This window comes from Equus caballus, chromosome 23 (assembly GCF_041296265.1).
Source record: "Equus caballus isolate H_3958 breed thoroughbred chromosome 23, TB-T2T, whole genome shotgun sequence".
Classification (NCBI taxonomy): domain Eukaryota; kingdom Metazoa; phylum Chordata; class Mammalia; order Perissodactyla; family Equidae; genus Equus; species Equus caballus.
Genome location: NC_091706.1, coordinates 54,894,779 through 54,918,160, shown reverse-complemented (window position 1 = coordinate 54,918,160; position 23,382 = coordinate 54,894,779). Strand labels below are relative to the sequence as shown.

Genomic DNA, 23,382 nt, shown 5'->3' with positions numbered 1-23,382 from the left:
GCCTTATATAAAGACCTCAGTTATAAATATCTTTAGATCTAAGTATTAGGAAAAGAAAATCTTTGTTTCTCCTGGAAAACAAATCATATGCATTTGTAAAAGAATGTGAAAGTGCAACTATGTTATTCTCAGTTTCAAGTGAAGCCCCAAAACAGTATATGCCATATACTAAATTGAAATACAAGACCACTATGAACGACTTGCAAAGTAAGTTTGGAGAAAATGTGTTCTGCAACTCAACCTCCTCATCACAACAAGGATATAAAGACGTTAGCAAGTGGGATGTTAAAGGATGATTCTTTGGAGAGAGTTGGTTTTGTGAGACCTCATCTTGTAAGTGGGTTTCTCCCTTCATCTCAATTCAAAGAGCAACTTTAAGAAGACCTCTTGGAGAAATTATGATGTTTTTGCTGAAATGTGGAGGCAAAAGTCAACTGATGTCCTACCAAGCTTAGCAACTCTCAAGGAGGAGCCTGGAAGGCTAATCATTCTCACAGTAGAACAACAGAGAGATCGCTATGTAAGGCTAGATGTTGCCAGAGCAAAGTATGTATGAAAGTTTCCTGTGGACCAGATTTAGACCACATACAATGGAGAGCTTGTGCAGGGCTGTCTTAAATATTGAGCAAGAAGATCACTAGAGGGGCAAGGGTCAGGGAACCTAATATTTCTTTAATGGAGGAATAATATACTGACCACAACACACTGTTTCTTTCCCAGTGACGCAAGCCTTCTGAGAACCCACAGAACGTCCTACAAGAAAATGCATCATTTTGAAACACATGTGAAATTCAGAGATCTTGACACAGAATTACAGCTTTAGTCAAGTAAGAAATTCTTTGTCTTTCTCCCCTGTTCTCCAGCATGCCTACCTCAATTGAGGCACCAAATAACATCATATGTCGAAAGAGTTAGCTATGAATTAAAGCAACAAACTCTTAAATAAAATATGTTCTGGTGAGGGGAGTAGCTATGACTTTGAGAAAGCTTGACATATTGATTCTTTTAGGCACTTAAATTACCAGGTTAGACATTTAAATTACTGACTGGAGGACCTTTTACCACCTGATAGTGATTCAAAATTAGTGTGATTTGCCCCAAATTCCATTCAGTGGAAGGGAAAGAACTTGCCCCACAGAAAAACAAAATGAAACAACTTGTTGCTTATAAGTGAACCTACAAGTCCTGCTTATTCAATATATTTATACAACTTTGTTCCTATAAACAACGTGAATCTTTAAGCTAATTATACCTTTCTTCATTTTGCTTTTTGGGAACCTCAGAGCCAAGTATGCATATTAATTTATTAATATATAGGCTTTTATGGACTGTGTACCTGCATATGATCTTTTTCTTTGGTCTTATCTTGTTTCCATCTATATTGTCCAAATTCTAAGGTTGTCAATATTTCTATTTTATTGTAGTGCATGAATGTTCATAAATTGGCCAAAATATTTTGGGATAACCATATGTGTATATTCTGAGTATGGGAAAGGGAAGAAAAGCAAGATCAGAACAGACTGGAACTAGGGGAACTTGAGGGCCACCAGAATTATCTAAAGCATCATGGAAAATTCAGGCATTATTAGGCTGAAGCTATCATCTAAAGAGACTCCCTTTCCCTGGTAGGTTGAGCGTGACAGGTAAAATATAAATTACAGTCACTATATTTAATCATTTAGCTAATATTTGTTGAGGGTTTATTCTGTGTCAGCCATAGCATGCAGAAAAATCACACTTGGTCTCTCCACCATTCACTGGGAAAGATAGCGGCAATGCCAGTTTCACAGGTTTATACCTGTACTTGCACAGGGCTCATGCTCAGACAGACGCTGCACTTGGTTTAATGTTTTCCTGTTGCTGTGTTGAAATCCTAATTGTTTTTGAACAACAGGAATCTTTAATTTTTCCCAGCAACTTAAGTAGCTGATCCTGGATAGCGGGCTGTACGTTCTAAATCTTTGCCTGTCTACAGATTGCCCCAAACAGGCTCAAGTCTCATCTGGATCTGGCATTCACATTTTTTATGTCTGTGAATGGATTCAGCTTTCTTTGCTAAGACACAACGCTGGCCCATTATCTTGTCCCTATCAGAAATAAAAAAGAACAGCTTGAAAACGTACACAAATCCTCTCTTGTGTCAGCAAGACTCCAGAGTAACTTATTTAAATAATTAGTTTGTAATGTGCTTCTCTTTGAGAAGAACAAGTCTCATGGGAAAAAGAATTGGAGAAATTGTGAAGTCTGTTCTTAGTAATCTGCAAGAAAGGGCACCGTGTATTGCTCTTATTATGCTTTTTGACTTCTGCTGGGTGGTGGTGCTCTGTAGCTATATCCTTGAGCACAGAAATTTGAAATCCTAGGCGACAAGAAATGCTCCTTTATGTTTTTCTGCTATTCTGTTTTTTTTTTTTTTGCTATTCAGTCATAATTAACACATACCGGGGACCCATAAGACCTTCAGTCTTGCTACCCATCTATGTATTCCTTCCTTGCTGGGCCTGACCTTTATCTTTGCACCCTTAGCACCTATTGCAGGCGGGGCCTGTAATCCAGAAATTATTAACTGAGTGATTGAAATAACCTTTCCATGTTCAGGACTCAGATGAGCGCTTTACATGTGCTATCTTATGGAATTAGAGAAGAATGATTTCATCCCACTCTGTGAGCTTTTATAAAGTTTAGAAAGCTGTATTTGATCCCTTGTAACATTCTCTCTAATGTCTTTGCAATGGGTGTTTGCTTAGTCATGCAGTTCTGGTCCATCAAGTCCCTTCAGAAGCAGCATTGGTGAGAGGAAGATGTCAACCTGTAATGCAGGCCTGGCACAGCCTTCACCAGCCCTCCAGAGAGCTCTACAGACAGTGGCTCACATGTGGTTGCAATCCTTCGTCTCACTCGTCACTGGAGGCAGGCCGCCTTGGGAAGTGCTTGACCTTTAGCCAAATCGTCTTTGCAGGTGAGGCAGACGCTGAAGGAGTGGAAAGCTGAATGCTCTCTCCTGATGTCACTCCTTGTAGCTGGGCGACAAGGTCTTCCTTAAAATGATATCTGGGTGGCACATCCCCATGTCTACCAGAGATTTCCATCATAATACCACCTGGTCTACCTTCCTAGATTAAACTATCAGAATAATTAAATTCTGAAAAAATAAAATTCTATTTGTATAGTGAAGTGAGGTATTCAAAATAGGTGCTCCATCATGAAAATGAAAGCAGAAATTATATTCTGTGAAGCACTGCGAAAAAGGTTTCACATTATAATTCCTTATTCTAATTATGGGTCTTTTCAACATTATATTGTCTATTTTCCAACAGTCTGACTGAGGCATCTGTGAATATAATATTATTGTATCACTGACTATGTCATGAGAATCATGACATAGTCTGGTGGTATCTGCTAGATCTTATAGACACTACACAATCTTTTTCGTTTCAAAATAGAACTGCTGCTGGCCTTGTTAGTCACAAAGAGATATAATATTTGATTATGAATTGGATTATTGTTTCTATTGTTTTATTATTTTTTCTTATCCTCCAAAGTTTATGTTATGCTCTATAATTAACTTTTTTTTTTTCTTTAGGAAGATTAGCTAACTAACTGTCAATCCTCCTCTTTTTGCTGAGGAAGACTGGCCCTGAGCTAACATCCATTCCCATCTTCCTCTATGTTATATGTGGGATGCCTACCATAGCATGGCTTATCAAGCGGTGCCATGTCTGCACCCAAGATCCGAAAGGGGGAACCCTGGGCCACCGAAGTGGAAGGAGTGCACTTAATTGCTGCACCACTGGGTTGGCCCCTATAATTAACTTTTTAAAATTGCTTGCTTGAGTAACTTTTTTATATAAAACCTCCAAACATTTTAATATAACTAATTGTTTTCTATCACACCTCTATCCTCAATACACAGAAAAGTTCACATATTTGTTAAATGACTAAAAAAAATTGAATAAGTGAATGAATGAGTTGGTATCACCCTGGGACATTCTTAAACAAGCATGTAAAATAAATAGAGAAATGGTGCTGCAGTACAAAACTGAACTAAAAAGGCTCAAATTCTCCTGCTCTCTAAACAGAGAAGACAGTCTACATACGGAGCTCCCACAGTGGAACACACATGCAAACGGCCGATGTATGCATTAGGAGATGATAATCATGTGCTAAATATGATTTATCCACATGCCACTATTGTAAGAACTAAAGGTGGCACAGTGTCGGAGTTTCCTAATGAAAGCTTAGAATTCCACAAACCGATCATGGTAGCACCATATCTTCATTAGTCGATCATTTCTGAGGTCAGCGTGCTTTAGGCTTTGTCAAACGAGAATCAGTTTCTAGGATGGGAGAGTGATAGGACAAGGGGAGGTGACTAAAAAGCCATTTCATCTGGAATATCATCTTAGGAAAAAAAAAAAAAACCCTATATGTTGGCCCTATAACTCCAGGAGAAGTCCAAAGGAAATAAAAGATTCAGACAAAATTCAGTTAGATCATTGCACATAACTTTTCACCCTAGGAATATACAATTAACAAAATAAAACAACTTAAGTGGATGATGGTAGGACAGTGTTCAATAAGCTAAGATGAGGTGCACCTACTAAAAGCAATGTTTAAAAAAGTTTTAAAGACTTTTGAGAAGGCTTATGATATGTTTCAGTGCAAAGTAATCTGGTTTCAAATTGTTGTTAACAGTCTAAGTTCAAAATATTCTTCTCTCTATTTCTCTCCGTAACCAGAAGGAAATACACCAAAAATATTAGAGATGGTATTAATTTTATTCCCTTTTTATTTTCTTTTCCACGGAAATATTTTTTTCTTTTTTTGCTTTTATAATCAGGAAAAGAAAGCTTATGTATAAGTAAACTATTTGCATCTTTTGCTCCCCTCCTCTTATGGCAAAACCAAAATTTACAACTTATTTCTTGATTAAGAAAAATAAAATGTGTCCTGGTATTAAATGCTATGTACTAATTCAACATTTTAATTTTCTATTCTCTGCAGTGGTTGAATCAAAATGCCAGTGTAAGCTTCCTTATAGCTTGTGTGAAAAAGGCAACATATTATTCTAATTAAATAACCATTTGGAAAGTATTAGCTGATCAGGAGGGTCTGGGCATATATTACGAAATTTTTTCATATTAACAAACTCATTCATGTATTCAACAAAAGTTCACTGACCGTGTACTGCATGTCAGGGATTAAACTAGTAGCTTTGGCAGGGAAAAAAGTATAGGGAATGTAATCGCAAGTGAGGGTGAGGTTATGGCAGATGACGGACAAAAATCCAGGCCCACAACCCTCATTAACTTTGTCTCTGAAGTGCTGGCCTTTGTTGCAACAGTGTGTGTGTTTCTAAGATTTGTGTTGTTACAAGCTCCTTGAAGGCTGCTTGATATAGGCACCTTGATTATGGAGCTAATATTGATGATATATCTAGTTATTACAAGGACTGTCTGTTTAATATCTGTCTTCCCTACTTTCCCATATTCTGCCCTCTCTCTCCACACAACCTAAACTCCATAAAGTCAGGAGCTGGATGTTTGGTCTGCTTAATCCCTAGAGCATAGAACAGCCACTTGTTCCACAGTAAGACTCAATAAATACTCCTCTAGGTATTGACGAATTGATTGAATGAATGACTACAATCTTCTCTCTGAGGCTTAGACTTCAGCATGATGTCTTTAATTTATGGTTATAACTGCCGTTTCCGTTTAATAACATTGATTTCCCTAACCACAGTCAGCTGGATACTAACATGCAGAGGGCTTTTGGGGGTTATTTTCTATTGGCTGCTCAAATTTAAAATTTGTCTAGACTACCTATATATCTGTTAGCACAAATTTAAAAGGAGGGTTGTATATTTTCATAAGAAATCCTCCCTTACAACATCTCCCATTTTCATTGTAATCTGCAGATGGCATTCTTTGATCCCTATAGTCTCTAGATCTATACAAATGATATACAAGTTTTAGCACATTAGCATAAAATGTAAAAGATATTATACCTCAGTGTGCATTTGTAGTTTTCAAATTTTTTCTGAGCATAGGAGCTCTTCTTCATCAAAAGAAAGCCAATGGGAAACTCTCATATCTAAAGCCCTGAGACTTCTCTCATTGAAAGGTTATAAGGAGAAGATATATGATCTCTCATCCTTTTTTCTCAGCTCCTCTTTTTCTTCCTCTTCCTCCCCTCACACCATTTGCTAGCCCCTGGTGTGGCTCCTTGGAAATTTATGGCTTCTAAGAGTTAGAAAACTGCTGTAGAATGTAAGTTTTGATAGTTAATATGAAGTGCTTCTTCTAATGAGAAGGTTGCACCAATATATCTGGCAACACAATCATGTTAAAAACTGTCCCATGAAAACACAGCAGGTTCTAACTTCACTGCTGTTATATTTAGTGATGTGTGGAAATAACTCATTTCTTTCAGATGTTAAAGAGAAGCAGTTTGGCTCAGCACATTAAGCAATTGGATGGCGATTCATGGGCTCAGGGTTTTCAAGTTGTCCTTTTGCTGACGTGTTTGACATTGGCAAAGTCACTGCTTCTCGTTACCTTGGCTTACTCCCCAATAAAGTAGGGCATGATTATGCTGACTCACTTCACTTTCACAGTGTTTGTTCGCTAACACTGATAACGCACTATTCCATTTAAGGAACCAACGACAACTGTTCTAAGGAGCAAGTAGAAGTGGTCACATTTGTAGCTAAATAATTTGAAGAAAATTTACAGGCTAAAGGGCTTCATATACATATTAAACAAAAACATTGGCTAATTTAGGTAAGATATTGTAATAAAAATGATTTTCAGTGCAGGTGCATAAAGTAGCTTAAAATAGTTTTAATTTTACTGTAGATTGGAGAGAGGACCGGAGTTAGGGTTTGGGGCAGGAGGCAGTTGGGTTGTGTGCTATAATTCTAACAAGATGAGTGTGCACTGTTTTTAGGACCTTGAAAAAAAGGATGTTTTTATTTGTTGAAAGTTTAAAAAAAATATATCTTGCTAGTTCTACCTGCTGGAATGGGAAAACTAATATAGACTAATAAAAAAAGTCTATCCTTGTCAATCTGATGTTGCTTTTGACTACTAGTAAATTGAGTGCCTTAATTCTCTGCTTGAGAAGGAACAGCTGCCACAGCTGTAACAGAGAATACTTCTTTTTAAAACTTGCTAACTAAACTGGCTGTTCAACTCGTATTCAAGGTAACCACATCACAGGCCCTAAGCAACAGCTCACTGCCTGGTTCTCAGTCACGTGTAGAGCAATCTGAGATTAATAGCTGAATTTTCTTAGAGAAGAACTTGAACCTCATGGAAGGTCTTCATTTAGTTCAGAATGTTTTTCTTTCATTTCAGTCACTTTGCATTTTTATCAATTCTCCCACGGAGTGACTCAGATCATTTCACCGAATGATCTTAGCAGATAAGATGAGTCAATCATCTTTGGGAAATTCATTAAAATGGAAGCCACTAGGGCACCATTTGCTTAGGTGAAGTACTACTCACGCAGGCTCAAGGAGTTAATGTGCTTACTAAAGTGCTCATAACATAGTTTCTTTGCCCAGAAAAATCTCTCCCCAAAACTCGTTAATTCCTTTAACATGCTTGCAATGCAAGTATTTAAAAAAATGTGAATACTGATCCACTGGATAAATTACAGATTGTTCAAGGTGACTTTTTATTACATTAAGGGCTCTGTCTGGGAAGACCCTGATTGGAAGAGAAAACTACAAACATCTCAAAAACAGCAGAGGTGAATTGAAGTCATGACCATGGTCAACTTCATTCATTTTGTACATGTTGACTATTATGTGCCAGGATGAGGATGTAAAAGTGACCAAGACGGTCTTTGCCTTGAAGTAGTCCATGAGCAAGTGGGAAAGACACATTAACCTTGGACAAGTAGCTCAATTTTATGCTTCATAAAATGGAGGCAATAATATACACCTCACAAGTTACTATAGTGTAATAATGAAGAATGCAGGTGCTAGCCAGAGTTAGATAGACCTGAACTCGAATCCAGATTCTATCCATATCTTGCCTCAGGATGATCATGGGCAAGTTACTAAACTCATCCAGGTATGAGTTTCCCTGTCTTTAAGATTAATTATGGGGGCCGGCCCGGTGGTGCAGCCGTTAAGTTCTCAGGTTCTGCTGCTTCAGAGGGCCAGGGTTCACTGGTTTGGATCCCGAGTGTGGACATGGCACTGCTTGTCAAGCCACGCTGTGGTAGGGATGCCACATATAAAGTAGAGGAAGACGGGCACAGATGTTAGCTCAGGGCCAGTCTTCCTCAGCAAAAAGAGGAAGATTGGCAGCAGATGTTAGCTCAGGGCTAATCTTCCTCAAAAAAAAAAAAAGATTAATTATAGCATTACTTGGGTGAAATGGTAATTGTGTGGAGTTAATGTGCTAATATACCAAGTATATGACACTGTGCTGTTCCTGGCACACAGAAAGCTACCTAATCATAGACACAATTATACTTAGATATACACTGATTTTATATATATTTAAATCATTAAGTCATGATGAAATATTATTGTCTCTCTCACTTAACATATAAACTACCAATAGTAATCACACTAAAATACTTATAAAAGACATTTTGAAAGATAACTATGTACAAAATAAAACATTCATAATATGGGCAAAAGCTATGATATTTAAAGGACGTCAGTAACTCCAGTTACGTACTTCAGTTACTTCTAAAACCTTATGAACTGGAGAAGAAACCAAAGATCACCTCCCATTTCCCTACCAAGGCTCACACACAAGCTTCAATCTTGTATGAGATAAGACAATTACAATTATGTTCCCCCATGAAGCAACACCGCTGTTTGTTAATACATCAATAAGGAGCGCTCATCTGACATACAAATGAAATGGAAATACTTCTTTCAGTAGATAAATCTTAAAGTGCCCCCAAAGAGCCCCGATTTCCCAGCTGTTAGCATCCATACCTTTGTCTAAGCCCCTCTCCTTGAGTGTAGACAGGAACTGTGACTTAATTCTATCCAATAAAATATGGCAAAGGTGAAGGAATTTTGCAGACGTAGTTAAGGTCCTAAATGAGTTAATTTTGAACTAATCAAAAGAGAGATTATCTTATGTGGGCATGACTTAATCAGTCAAAAGCTCTCAAAAATGGGACTGGGAGCTACCTGAGGTCAGAGACTCTCTCTCTAAAACTGGGCTGGGAGAAGTAAGCTACCATGTTGTGAGAGGGCCTGTGAAGAGGGCCATGTGGGACAGAACTAAAGGTAGATTCTAAAAGCTGAGAGCAGTCCAGTCAACAGCCAGCAAAGAAAAAAAGAGAAAAAAAGGGACTCTAGTCCTATAACCATAAGGGAATGAATCCTGCCAATAACTGAAGACAGGTTGGAAGTACGTCTTTCCCCATTGGAGCCTCTGATGAGACTGCAACCCCAGCCAACACCTAGATCGCAGCCTGACAAGACCCTGAAACAGAGAACCAAGCTAAGCTGTGCCTAGACTTCTGTCTGGAGAAAATACTAGTTAATAAATGTGTGTTGTTTTAAGCCAGTAAGTTTGTGGTCTTTTGTTATTCAGCATAGAAAACTAATATCTCCTGTAGAGAGAAAGGTTTTGAATTCAGGGTACAGAAAGATAACACAACACAATAATAAATGATGGTTTTCTTTTATGTACTGTGATCATTTGTTCCCTGGTGGAAGTGGAAGTCTTTCTAGCACAGAACTGGAGATAAACTGAGACGGAGTCTCCTCTCTGAAATTTCTTTAATAAAGAAATTATTCACTTAAGATAAGGGTCATTGAAGTAGTCAAGTGTTTTCTATGTACTGTATCCACTAACTGCATCATCAGGAAAAATCATCACTAATTTTGGAGAGAATGTCCTTTGCTGGCTAATTTGGTATTGAAGGAGCAGAATTTTTTTTTCCTTCAGGAATAAAAGAAACCAGATAGAGAATTTCTAGTTATCATCTAAAAAAAATATATTAGGGACATGACTATAAAAGAAAAATCTGTCTGTGGGCTGTGTGTGTAGGTGCTTTGGTATGAAAGAAAGGATAGAAAGTGGTTTGGGGGCATCATAGTCCTTTGCAGCCTGAGGGAAATGAAGTGGGGAGTGACCCTATGAAAAGAAAAGGGAAGCAGAATGATTTCCTACAGGTCTATGGGGAGGACTATGGGGCATAATTGGAATGTCAGATGGGTCTAGATGCCTAACTGACAGGACAACACACTGGACCACTTTTTTTTTTTTTTTGGTGGGGAAGATTCACACTGAACTAACATCTGTTGCCAATCTTCCTCTATTTTGTATGTGGGACACCGCCACAGCATGGCTTGATGAGTGATGTAGGTCTGTGCCCAGGATCCAAACCTGCGAATCTGGGCTGCTGAAGCAGAGTGCACCAGACTCAACCACTAGGCCATGGGGCCTGCCCATGGACCACTTTTAAATCTGTAGGGCATAGGAAAAGATAACAGCTCCTCCTGCAGTTGGTATGTGGAAAATTTAACCATTTACACAAAGTATAGATTCGTGATAGATTAGAGATGAAAGGGAGTTTAAGGGTCCTAGAGTCTCATCCTTTCTTTTGCTGGTGAGAAAACTACAGGCAAGAGCTGGTAGATGACTTCTCTATTGTCACTCAGCAAGTTATTATCAGAGCTGAGAATGGAGCAAAGTACCCCTGATTCTCGACTCTCAATTCAATATCCTTTCTGTATGCTTCTGCTTAAATATTATTAAACAGACATAATGTGGTGAATAGGTATATATTTAATAGAATATATATATAAAAAATATATATAGATATAAAATTAGATGTTTAAAGTACCTTCTAGAATATAAATATATATTAAATATATTTTTATTATTAAAACATTAATATATATTATATATTAAATATATTTTTTATTAAAACATATTAATATATATTATATACTAAATATATTTTTTATTATTAAAACATATTAATATATATTATATATTTACCCAAAATGTACTTTAAACATCATCTAAACCAATAGTCCAATGCTCTGGTTTTATAGGTTGGAAAAACTGAGAGCCTAAGAGATTCAATGACAAAGCTGCTGTCCCTAGACATATACCACAAAGAATTTTGCATAATGAGTCTGAAGTAATTTGTCTGAGTTGTTTCATTTTTCTACTCTATCTCTTTTTAGTATTTATGGTCAAACAAATATTGCAGGAGTTCCCACATATGCAGACCCCTCTGCAGTATTCCTGATTTTTCTTGCTCCACCTATGAAGCTCCTGTGGTTCTATGTCATCCTTTAGCTCATCAATCTTCTTCTCTCACCTCACAAATCAAAATTACCAGTCCCCTTTCCTAGTCCTTCTGAACCTTTTGTCGAGTCATTGCTTTCCAATCTCCAATGAAGTCATTCTAAAGTGTTAAACTATTACTATCATCCCTCCCAGAGATAGGTCCTTTTTAAAAGCAGTCATGAACATGCCATGTCCCAATTTTCTGAAATAATTTCCAAAATTAGAAATTTTACATAGTTGGGAAAGTGTTTCTGGAGAATATACCAGAAGCTTTTGGACAACACCATACAATCACTTAGAAATTTAGACAGATCTAGTCACTAGGAAGTTACTTCAAAAGGTAAACCAGAAGTAAACTGAGTACATGGCAATAACATCCTTTAAAAAACCCACTGCCTTGTAAGTCATAGGCACAGATACTTTCTGAACTTTTCTATCTTCGGTGGAGAACCTGACCTGAATCTAAAGTGCTTAGTCTGGCTATGGAAAATCCCAGCATACACGTGGTTTAAACTGTTTTGTTGGTCCCCCACTATTTTTAATGATATTTTTCCTTACCTGAACAACCCAGAGGCTGAGCAAATGCAATCCAAATCCTGGGGTTCTTTTTAAACTCAGCTCGATTCTCACCTCTCTCTCTCTGCTTCTTCCCACCCCCCACTCAGCTGCCATGTTCAACAACACTTCAAAGGTGTGGCTGGCTTCATTTCTAGGCTTAGATTCTGTTTAAAGAAGCAGCTAAATTGGAATCAGTTTATCACCCTTGGCTAGGATTTTTAACAGAATTTAAAACCGGAGAGGAACCCCACCACATCTGAAATGATACCAAGTATCTCAGCTGGATGCTGGATCTTCAAAGGAAGCTGTGGGCCTGGATGAAGCTCACTTGTCACTGTGAGCTTTGCATCTTGAGCCTTCAGACGCACAGCTCCACAGAGACCCAGGGCACTTTCAGAGTTTTTATTTTTCTTTAAAAAGGAAGAAATTAGTTAGGCTTATTTTTACATATTTCTCCTTACACAGTGATGCTTTTATTAAAATTAAAGCAAATGGAGAGAAATGAGTACTGGAAGATACACAAGCACAAAAGAACCTAAAATTAATCTTCTCTAATTTATTTGGAATAAGGTCAGCAGAGGTAGCTCTGAGAGCATATACACTAACCATCAAACAAACTTATGGGGCAAAGAAATCACCAGCACAGAGCTCCTTCACCTAATTGGCTGTGGTATGACAGATGCAGTCAGCTGAAAGCAGAACCATTGTTGTGAAAAAAGCAGAAGTCCTTTTCCATGTCTTCTTATTTTATCTCTCGTTTCAAGCTTTGACTAATATACATCTTACATTTCACAGTCTTTATGTCCTATAATCAGTGGCTTGAATGCGGTATTTTATCCTGTGGAAGAGTGATGCTATGTTTTAAAGGACTTTTCACTTGAAATGAATGTTGAATGATGGTCAGGTGTTCTTCATAGGGTAGGATTGGAAAACTCCAAGTAAAAATGGTAGCATGAGCAAAAGCACAGTGGCATGAAATAATGTAGTATATTTCTGGAACTGCATGCATTTCAGAGTGGCTCGTGTGTAGGATGGAGTCAGAGGTGACCCACTAAGAAATAAGACTAAGGAGCAGGAAGAAGGATATTATTACTCAGTTCAGATTGGTTGACTGAGCGTGGGGAGTGACTACAGACAAGGGAAGCATATGAAAAAGGGACTCAAGGACTGTGAGGGCAGCTTGAGAGTTCAGTAGGCCAGAAGAAAAGTCAGCAAGGAGAAGAGTGGACCCAAAAGCCAGGAGAGGGAGAGACTTGAAGGTGAATCAGGTTGAAGGGATGATCGAAGGACATAATAATACAATGGGCAGTGATGTCAGTATTCAGGGATATGAGAAAGTGAAACAAAGAGTCAAGTACTGAATAGGTAATCTGCCATTTTAGGAAATTAAATCTGAAAACATGGAGACTGCACCAGGTGAAACATTTATTTAGAGCCTAACACATGCAAGCAGGGGAAGTTCCTCAAATGTGCATTTGTTAGACTACATGGTTCAGAGAAAGCCCGTGGCTTTTGAAGCCCAGAGATCCGTGTTGATCTTCTATCTGTACTTCTGCATCTGTGGGATCTTGGGATATTATTTAATCTCTCCAACCTTTGATTTTTATGCATATAAAATGAATAATAATACCATTTACCCTATAGAATATCATGAATATTAAGTAAATTTATGTGAAACATTCAGCACAATTTTGGCTCATTTTGGGTACACAATAAATGTTAATTTTCCTTCCTGTAGAAAATCTTTTTGAGGTATGTTTGCATTCTGCAGAGCTTACAAAAGGATTTTGGGAGGCTGGTCCTGTGGCATAGTGGTTAAATTTGGCACATTCCACTTTGGTGGCCTGGATCCACAGGTTCAGATCCTGGGTGAGGACCTATACCAGTCATCAGCCATGCTGTGGTGGTGACCCACGGATAAAATAGAGGAAGATTGGCACAGAGGTTAGCTCAGGGCAAATCTTCTTCACCAAAAACAAAACAAAACAAAACAAAACATAAAAGGGTTTTGTAGTAAAACAAGAGTCAACATCACAGGCATGAATATCTAAATACCACAAGAGAAAAAAGAGCCAGGGACTGCGTTAAGGGTAAAGCCAACTGTGGCCAAGCAGGATAGACTCTAGTAACATTAAGCCCAAGGACAATTGTGAGAGACATGAGCAGAGAAACTGTTTTCTTGATAATTAGGGCCTACAGTCCTTCTAGATGGATACACAAAAAATGTTTTTATGAGTTTATCATCCTTTCTTTATAATAGGGTGCTGTTTGAAAAAATACTTCCTGCTTAACCCAGTTATGCACAATTCAAGTAACGATTTCAACCATCAAGAAATTGCACTGAAAGTCTCTGCAACACATTTTGCAAAGCTTAACCTATGAAGTAATTAGCAAAACAACTTTATTTTAATGTCATTCAGTTAAATCTAGCTCTCATTATTTGTGTTCCTACTGTGTACTAAACAATATGTGAAGTGCCGTGGATTGAGGATGCTTAAGATGTATTCCATTCCCTCAAAGATCTCACAATTTAGTAGCCTATTCCTCTTTATGTGGATTTTTCTTATCATGGACTCATGGGCTATAATAACTTTACATACCACTTGTTGGTCATGCTAGGGAAAAAGTAGAGTTAATAAAATGGACAAAATGTCCTACTATTTTACATTATTTTAAAAAACCAGTCAATGTCCTTTTCTAAAAGAAGTTTATCTTGTCTTGAACTATATCTGAGTGTCATAAATAAGAAAGAACGCTGAATTCCAGAATCAGTTATTTATTTTCAGTGCAAGAAATGATTTTACTAAGCCCAGAATATCTTGGTATCAAGAAAACCTTGATGCAGCAATATAATAAACTCTTTAAAGGCAGGTATTATTTCTTGCTCTACTTTCTCAAGAGTAGGGCTAGACTTTCCAAGGTGGCTCACCAAAATGCTCATAACCCTTCTCCAAGGCTAGTAGATAGAGTGATAAAACTCTCTCTCTTACTTCTAAATGTGCATTTCTGCTCCTGGAAAATACCTTTGACTTCTTATTTCTACTCTCTCATTTTCCATACCCAAATTGATGTCTCATGATGCTAATTTTGAAGCATTTCTTGAATCTATACGTCTTTCATCTGTACTCTTTGTCTGGACCTTAATTATCACCCAAACCATTGTGATCGCCTCCTAAACCGACTTTTCCTCTCCCTGTCCTGCTCTATTGGCAAAGCGATCACTCAAATAAGAAACTGACCATGGGATTCATTTGTTAAAAAGCTTCAGTTGAGCCCTATTGTCTACAACATAAAATCCAAATCTCTTTGTTTAGAATGAAATGTCTTGCATAAACCATCCCTTGCCTACACGTTTGGCCTTTCTTCATGACACTCTCTTTAGCTGCCACGTTGAAAATCTGCATTTCACTTTTCTCTATCTGTGCTTACTCTGAAAACTCTGTTTGAAATACTCTCTCCTTATCTTCTTCTCCTTCACTTGACCACTTTCTACTCATATTTCAAGAATAACTTTATGTGTCATTTCTTCCAGGAAGCAATCTCTGATAACCTTCCTTCAGACAGGGTCAAATTCTATTGCTCTGAGCTTGAATCTCCCTCTGTGCATCCTTGTATCATATTACTTATTATTGACATTAACTGTATAGATTCTGGGCTCCTTGATGTCAAAAAATCATATGTTCTTAGTCTTTGTGGCATTATCTTCTCTTCTGCCTGAAACATGATCATCACTCAATAAATATTTCATGAAGCATACCAATTTCCCCTTTTTTTCCAAAATGAGTACAATATATTCACCATACTTGCCATTTTCGTACTAAATAAATTTGACAGGTCTGACACATGATAATCTGTGAGACTTACTGCTAGCTTTCTCAGCTGCTCAGATTTGGTCATTTATAAATATTCTGTTTTCTAGCCCTTAATTACTTTTATAATTTATTAGAGAATTTTACTCCAGAGTTTTCAGGTTTCTTTGGTAGCCTGTGGAGAGAGACTCAAAAAAGCCACTCAAAATGACACTAAGCCACTAAGTTATTGACAGTCTTTTTTAATTACAAACCCTCTATGCATTCTATTGACTCCTTCAAAGAATCTTAACTATGTGAAATAAGTAAAACTCGCTTTTGTAACAATTACAGTAATGTGATCTTGATAAACTTATCTATACTACCTTGGCATCCAATGGCTAAAATCTTTCTTTCAAAGCAATCAGGAACCAGATGCACGTGATTTGATATTGGTTTACCTCTCTTGAAATTGTTGCTGAACATGAACTTAAGCACAAAAACTTATGAATAAATTCACAGTATACAACTTTCTTAATTTCAACCATCTATTAGCTCTCTAAGCCCAGCGTGCCCTATACACTTCTTCCTTACATCCCTAACAGAACTTTTGTGGAGTACGAAAAGATAGGAGCACCAACAAATGCTAGCTAATAGTTTTGAGTTTGCGTCTTCATCGACTTTGATAATCTAAATGTAAAGTTCATTTGAAACACGATAGTATAGCTTCTACAAAAACTAATAAAAATATTTTAAGGTAACCAACACTTATGGTTAGATCTCACGGGAGATTCCTTGAATGGGAAGCATAAATAAATGCATGTTAATTTAAGAGTGAGTTCAAGGCAGGGACATTTGAAAGAACTATGCCCACATTGCTTTCTAACACACAAAATGAAAGCATGTTTAAAAAGTATTCTTATTTGCTAGCAAAAAAGCAGAAAAATATTACAATATGACTCTGTAAGTTAGGGGATTTTGAATTTTTATGTCTACTACCTCTGTATCAAGTAGAATTGCTTTCTCATTTAAGATCGTCATAGACATCAGAAGTGGTATTTATGCATCAATTTTCCTGGCAACAGTAAGTTATTTCAATGTAAAGTTGATCTGTTTGACCTATGTTTTTAATCCAATCTTTCCTGTGGGACAACAATGTTAGGAATAGACTACTAGCACTTAGTATTTTGCAAGTATTCCCACTCTCCAAAAAGATAATAATCTGATCAAAGAGGGTTAGACACTTGAGTTGAATAATAGTATTTAAAACTACTGCAATGCAGGCAAAGTAGAGCTGAAAATGTGTTAGGTGATTAAACTCACTGGGAGACAATGATTTTTCTCCCAATCTCATGGCCTAATTCTAATCCATTGAGGAAAAAATAACTCCTTAGCCTTATAACAATGCACATCCCAGCAGTGACCTCAGTGATGGGAGGAGGACAATAAGGTTAATATAAGCAAAAGGTTCTAAGAAAAGGGACTTTGGGGGAAATTCTAGCCATCTGTGCCTTGCAATAACTAAGATGTACCCAAGAAACCAAATAACTCATGTGGAATTCTGACAGATGGAAAAAATAGAATAAATACCCCCCCACACTAATGATGTTGACAGTTATTAGTTGAAGCTCTGTGATTTGGGATTTGACATGTCATGTTCCACTGCTGCATAGTTATGGGACGCTAACATTTCTTTAGGTGACATTGACAGCACGATGGGAAAACTCAGAAGATGATAGCTGCCCCTACTGTATTATTTATTATAACCTACCATACATTTCAATTCAGTAGTTTATGCATCTGGACGCAGGAAAAGAACCTGAAATCCCCAAGGACACCTAAAACCAAATAGATAAACACAAGTTGGAATGTGTATTACGTTTGCTTTTATATGGATTGACATATATGAATGAATAAAAATTCAGACTAACCTACATTTCTCATGTCCATGGGTTTAAGAGATATATATTATGTTCTTCATAATCTTTGCTAAAATATATGTGTATTATAGAAAATTTGAGTTTTACATAAAAAAATTAAAAATAATCTTTTATAATCTACTACTCAGCAATAACTGCTATTAACTTTGTAAAAACAGTTTTGGAAATGTGACATATGTAGGAAAAAAAATTATAAAACAATTTTCCAAAAGCTCTCAACCAGTAACTGATGCAATTGCATATATAGATTGTACAGCTCCCTTACCCCTTAGTAAGAGGACAGGAATAACTCTAAGGAATGTGTTTTACACTGGTTCACAAAGTGTTTTCAGTGGAATTACTCTCCATCACACAGAGTTTGATAATAGATAATTTTTTGACTATCTTGCTTTCACCTTTCTACTCCTATACTGGCAGTTCCTTTATCTTCTAAATAAACTACTAGCATTTGAAATCTTGTATCAAGGTCTGGGTCATCCAAAGCTAAGACAAATCTAATACAGAAAAAATACATTGGCCCTGTGAGAAGATTAATAAAACTGATGCATGATTTGAAAGACAGATGAAAAAGGAGAGAAGATATAAATACAAGTCTCATGAATTTAAAAGAGGATATTTCTATAAATATTATAGATATTAAAAAGACAATGCAATAATCTCAGAAATTTTATGACAGAAAATTTATCAACTTAGATGAAATGGATAATTTCTTAGGAAAATAAGCTTATTAAAATTAACACAGGAATATACAGATAACCTGAATAGTTCTGTATCTGTTAAAGTGATTGAATACATAAATAAAAACCTTTTCCCAAAGGAAACATTAGGTATGTATAGCTTGCCAATTAATTTTACATATTTTTTTAAAATTATGTTTCAATTTCTCACCATTCACCAAAATAAACTCAAAATCGATCAAAGACCTAAAGGTGAGACCTGAAACCATAAGGCTTCTAGAAGAAAATGTAGGCAGTACACTCTTTGACATTGGTATTAAAAGGATCTTTTCAGACACCATGTCTTCTCAGAGAAGGGAAACAATAGAAAGAATAAACAAATGGGACTTCATCAGACTAAAGAGCTTCTTCAAGGCAAATGAAAACAGGGTTGAAACAAAAAAACAACACAGTAATTGGGAAAAAATATTTGCAAGTCATACATCTGACAAAGGCTTAATATCCATAATATATAAAGAACTCTCACAACTCAACAACAAAAAATCAAACAACCCGATCAAAAAATGGGCAGGAGGCAGGAGACATGAACAGACATTTCTCCAGAGAAGATATACGGATGGCCAATAGGCACATGAAAAGATGTTCATCATCACTGATCATCAGGGAAATGCAAATCAAAACTACACTAAGATATCACCTTATACCCATTAGAATGACAAAAATATCTAAAACTAATAGTAGCAAATGTTGGAGAGGTTGTGGAGAAAAAGGAATGCTCGTATACTGCTGGTGGAAATGCAAACTGGTGCAGCCGCTATGGAAAACAGTATAGAGATTCCTCAAAAAATTAAAAATAGAACTACCATAAAACCCAGCTATCCCACTACTGGGTCTCTATCCAAAGAGCTTGAAGTAAGCAATTCCAAAAGTCCTATGCACCCCAATGTTTATTGCAGCATTATTTACAATAATAATAATAAAGCCAAGACATGGAACCAACCTAAGTGCCCATCAACAGATCTCTGGATAAAGAAGATGTGGTATATATACGATGGAATACTACTCAGCTGTAAAAAAGAACAAAATCGTCCCATTTGCAACAACATGGATGGACCTTGAGGGAATTATGTTAAGTGAAATAAGCAGATAGAGAAGGACAATCTATGTATGACTCCACTCATATGAGGAATTTAAAAATGTAGACAAAGAGAACAGATTAGTGGCTACCAGGGGAAAGATGGGGTGGGGAGTGGGCACAAAGGGTGAAGGGGTGCACCTACAACATGGCTGAGAAACAATAATGTACAACTGAAATTTCACAAGATTGTAACCTATCATTAACTCAATAAAAATTTTTAAAAAATTATGTTGCAAAAAATACAAAAGTACTACTTTTCTAATGTATAATCATGATGCAAATGTCTGACTAGGGCATTACATAAAGGAAAATTACAGGTGAACCATTCTCATGAATATAGTGAAAAATATCTCATGCTAATAAATACACATAGTAGCTAGTTGAATCCAATGATACACAAAAAGTGCATCATGATTAAATTGGATTTTCTCCAGGAATGCAGAGTTAGCTTCATATTTAAAAGTCAACCAATGTAAATGACCATATGAAGAGTATAAGGGGAAAATCAATTATCTGAATAGAAGAAGAAAAGCAATGGCTGGGTTCCAGGATACAGCTTAGTCACATGTATCCTGTGTAAGTCAGCATATGAAACATCTGGATCCATGTTTCAAGGACTTCTAACTTGAAAAAAACTTCCTAAATGGGTTACATAATTTTATACTATGTATTCAATATTTGTAAGCTTGAGCAAGTCACTTCATTTCTTTGTTTCTTAGTTTTCCACACTGTAAAACAGCAATGCACAAAAACTTCCCACTCCCTGAACGTACATCACATCATTTTAAGGATCCAAATTTCGTAAAAGCTATATTAAGACATTTTGAAATATATGCTAGCATATACCTTTATTACTGTAATCTAATTTTTATTAAGGTCTTGATTATGATGCATAGAGATTAACGCCACTGTACAAAATCATATGGTCAGATAGTGCAATATTATATGGAGAAGAGTTTTCAGTAGAAATATAATGGTTCAGTTCTTGAGTTCTACGATTGCTTCAAGGTTTCAACCAGAATTTTAAGCTCAGCAAATAAGGCCCATCTTTATTATTGTCTTAAATTTCCTCCTTTGCAGCTAGAAGAAAGCAGGAGGAAGCCAGCTGAAAATAAGTCAGTGTAAATGCCATGCATTTTATACAGTCTGATCTGGTTCTGCTTTGTGTTTGACATACTAAATCCTGGGCGTGTTGCAGTGTTTTAAAATACTATGTAACCCAAACAACTAGACTTCCTGTCGATGCAGTTGGTCTATTGAGAGGAAAGGATTTGAGGATTCACTCTTTGTTTTAAAACGTGTATAAAATAAAACTCATAAATATAATTCACAAATCTACAAGTATTGTTTGCAAATCTTCTAGCAGTGTGGGTCAGATAAAGAGGCACAAACATAAGCGCAATACTCTCCACTAGGCGCTGTCCTTTTCTCCTTCTTGGGTTCACAGTAGTCTAGTCATATGTCTGTAAAACTATACATCCACTATGCTTTGTTCATCTGTTGACGTGCCATCTCCCTTTTTAACCTGGGGGAACTTTGTAGATAGTGAATTACATCCTTGTTCTCACTGCTCTTGACTCCCAATTTGGCACGGAATAAATATCAACATATTTATTTTGAATGAGTAACTGAAGCAAGGATTTTTCTATTTTTTAAAACTATTGCACAAAGATGCTATCTCTTTCCCAATGCAATGGAACCGGTATTGTGATCTGATTAGAATCCAGGTCTCCAAATTACTAAGATTCTGTTTAGTTAGAAATCACTGTGTCTCCTCTCCCAACAAGAAGAACAGGAGCAAAAACAAGAACACTGGAAAAACCTTGTTTCGTCTTGTTTTTGGATTGTGTCTCATGAAGAAAATTTCAAGAAATTAAAAATAATAAATCATATTTAAGTAACCAATCTTTCAACTTGTTTGAATAATTCAAGTAATGGAATAATAAGTTTGTGAATTTGAGCTGAGTTTGTTAACATTTATTGCAAATATAGATTGTGTCTAAAAGGTAAGTGAAAACACAGACAAACCATGCAGTTGGGAAAGACAGGGAATGTCTTGGGGTTAATGAGTGGAACAATTAGGAAGAGTGGGGTGAGCGTTTGGGCAATCATTAAGTAATCAAGTTGAAAAGGTAAGCTGGGTCATTTTTTGAATGTTGGTATAGGAAATGACAAAATCATTAAAAAATTTTTGAGGAAAAGAGTGATACATATAAAACTGAATTTAATAACATTAATCTGGAGAATGTGTAGAGTTTGGAGAGTACAAAGAGACTGAGTGTGGAAAGAAGAATATTTTATTTAAACTATAAGGTGGTACTGAATTAATTTAGAATTGTGGATATTACAACAGCAATGAAGAAATAGTATATACAAGACCAAGAAAAACTGACTAGGTACTAGGGCTAATGGGTAAAAAGAAAAGAGATACAATATCTACTTAACTATATTAAAACATTTGGGTAAAGCATTATAAAATACTCCTTTTATGATTTAATACATAATGAAACCAATCTGCATATTTTGGTATGATTTGGTACCTTATTCACTACTGTATATTACCTATCAGAGGATTCAGTCATTTCTGTTTTCACGTTAGACTTTTTTGATAAAAATGTGTCTTTCAATATTTTATTACTAAAGTATCCAGATATGCCGTGCACTTTATAAAATGCTTTTGTCATTGCGGTCATCTATCACAATCTTTTCCTTACTTAGTTGCTATAAAGAAGAAAACTTTTGGAAAAAAGGAAAGCCTTGACGGTCTCCTGGCCTTTAGAATTGCTCAACCTAGGAAATTATTCCTGGTGTTCTGCTATTTTGTAGCCTGCTTTGGAAGTAATTCCCTAAAGATTTCTTTCCTTTTTGAGCTCTGCATACCATCTCATTTCCCGCCTTCCTGAGTGCTGGGCAAAGCATCCTTTACTTTTAAAATTGGTTATCTAACACCATAGCTCACCCAAAGACAGTGTCTGCATTTGCAGTATACTACACACGTAAATTAAAAAAAAGGAAAGCCTGGAAAATCAGTGTGTAATAAAATCTATTCTCTAGTCTGCCTAATTTGTACACCAGAAACTTATCATAAGTTTCAGTTGGACTGACCATATCAACAATTCGTCCTCTCCCATTCTTATTCCCACTGTCCTGTAAAAAAAAAAAGAAACATTAAATTGCTGAGCCCATAATACCCAGAGACTTGGTTATTGGAAGCCTGCCTCATGGAGGAAGGCGTGCTTGCTAGGGCCATGTGAGCTCTCTCCTCGCCCCTGCAGTGATTTCCCTTGCCTGAGGACACTGTAATGCTAACAAAAATGCTTTAGTGATTATAGTTAACCCTCAACACAAAGTTTTGTAAACACTACGTATAAGTTAAGAAAATTTACATAAAACGAACTTCCAATATTGCTGAGTTAATGTGTTGGTGAAGCCTTAACCAGAAGAAAAGCCTGTTTTGACCCCATCAGGACCTTCTGTCTTGTGTCATTCATTTATTTCTCTGTGGTTGCTTTAAGTTCTATGGCCCATGCTGAGCCACAGCATGACCTAGTCTGTGCCAGAACAACCATCTCTGCTTATCACAGCATTTGTGCTTATTTGTGACTTCTCAATTTCTGTCTGCAATTAGTAAAGTTTGCACTGCATATAAAAAGTTTTCAACAAATGCATTTCTAGAATTTTAGCTATTTTTGTTGCAATTTTCCCATTGGAGAGATCTTTACAATGCTTATGGAAGCTTGTCTTTCTTCAGTGGCTGTTTTGCATTGTACCACTTGGCTTGCAATTCAAATGTCAGGTTTTTTTCTGACCTCTGTCATCTTTGATTTTGTTCTGCAATAGCAGTAAATTTTTAGCAACATATTCAATTTTCTCATGGCAAAATAACAACTACTTAGATGAGCACTACTTGAAAAATTTCTCCTAGAGTCCAGAAATAATTGACTCTCATTACCCCTGTGTCCTGTTTTCTTTTCTAGATTATGAACTCTTCAA

The 23,382-nt window shown here is 36.5% G+C and overlaps 1 long non-coding RNA gene across 1 annotated transcript in view; it reads left to right on the top strand.

The window, feature by feature from the left end:
* LOC138920384 (uncharacterized) overlaps positions 1–23,382 on the top strand; it is an 87,539-nt gene that overhangs the window by 33,931 nt on the left and 30,226 nt on the right. The window contains exons 2-3 of the long non-coding RNA XR_011431479.1: positions 721–827; positions 2,748–2,959. This is a non-coding gene — a long non-coding RNA (uncharacterized lncRNA). The remainder of the gene's footprint in view (positions 1–720; positions 828–2,747; positions 2,960–23,382) is intronic.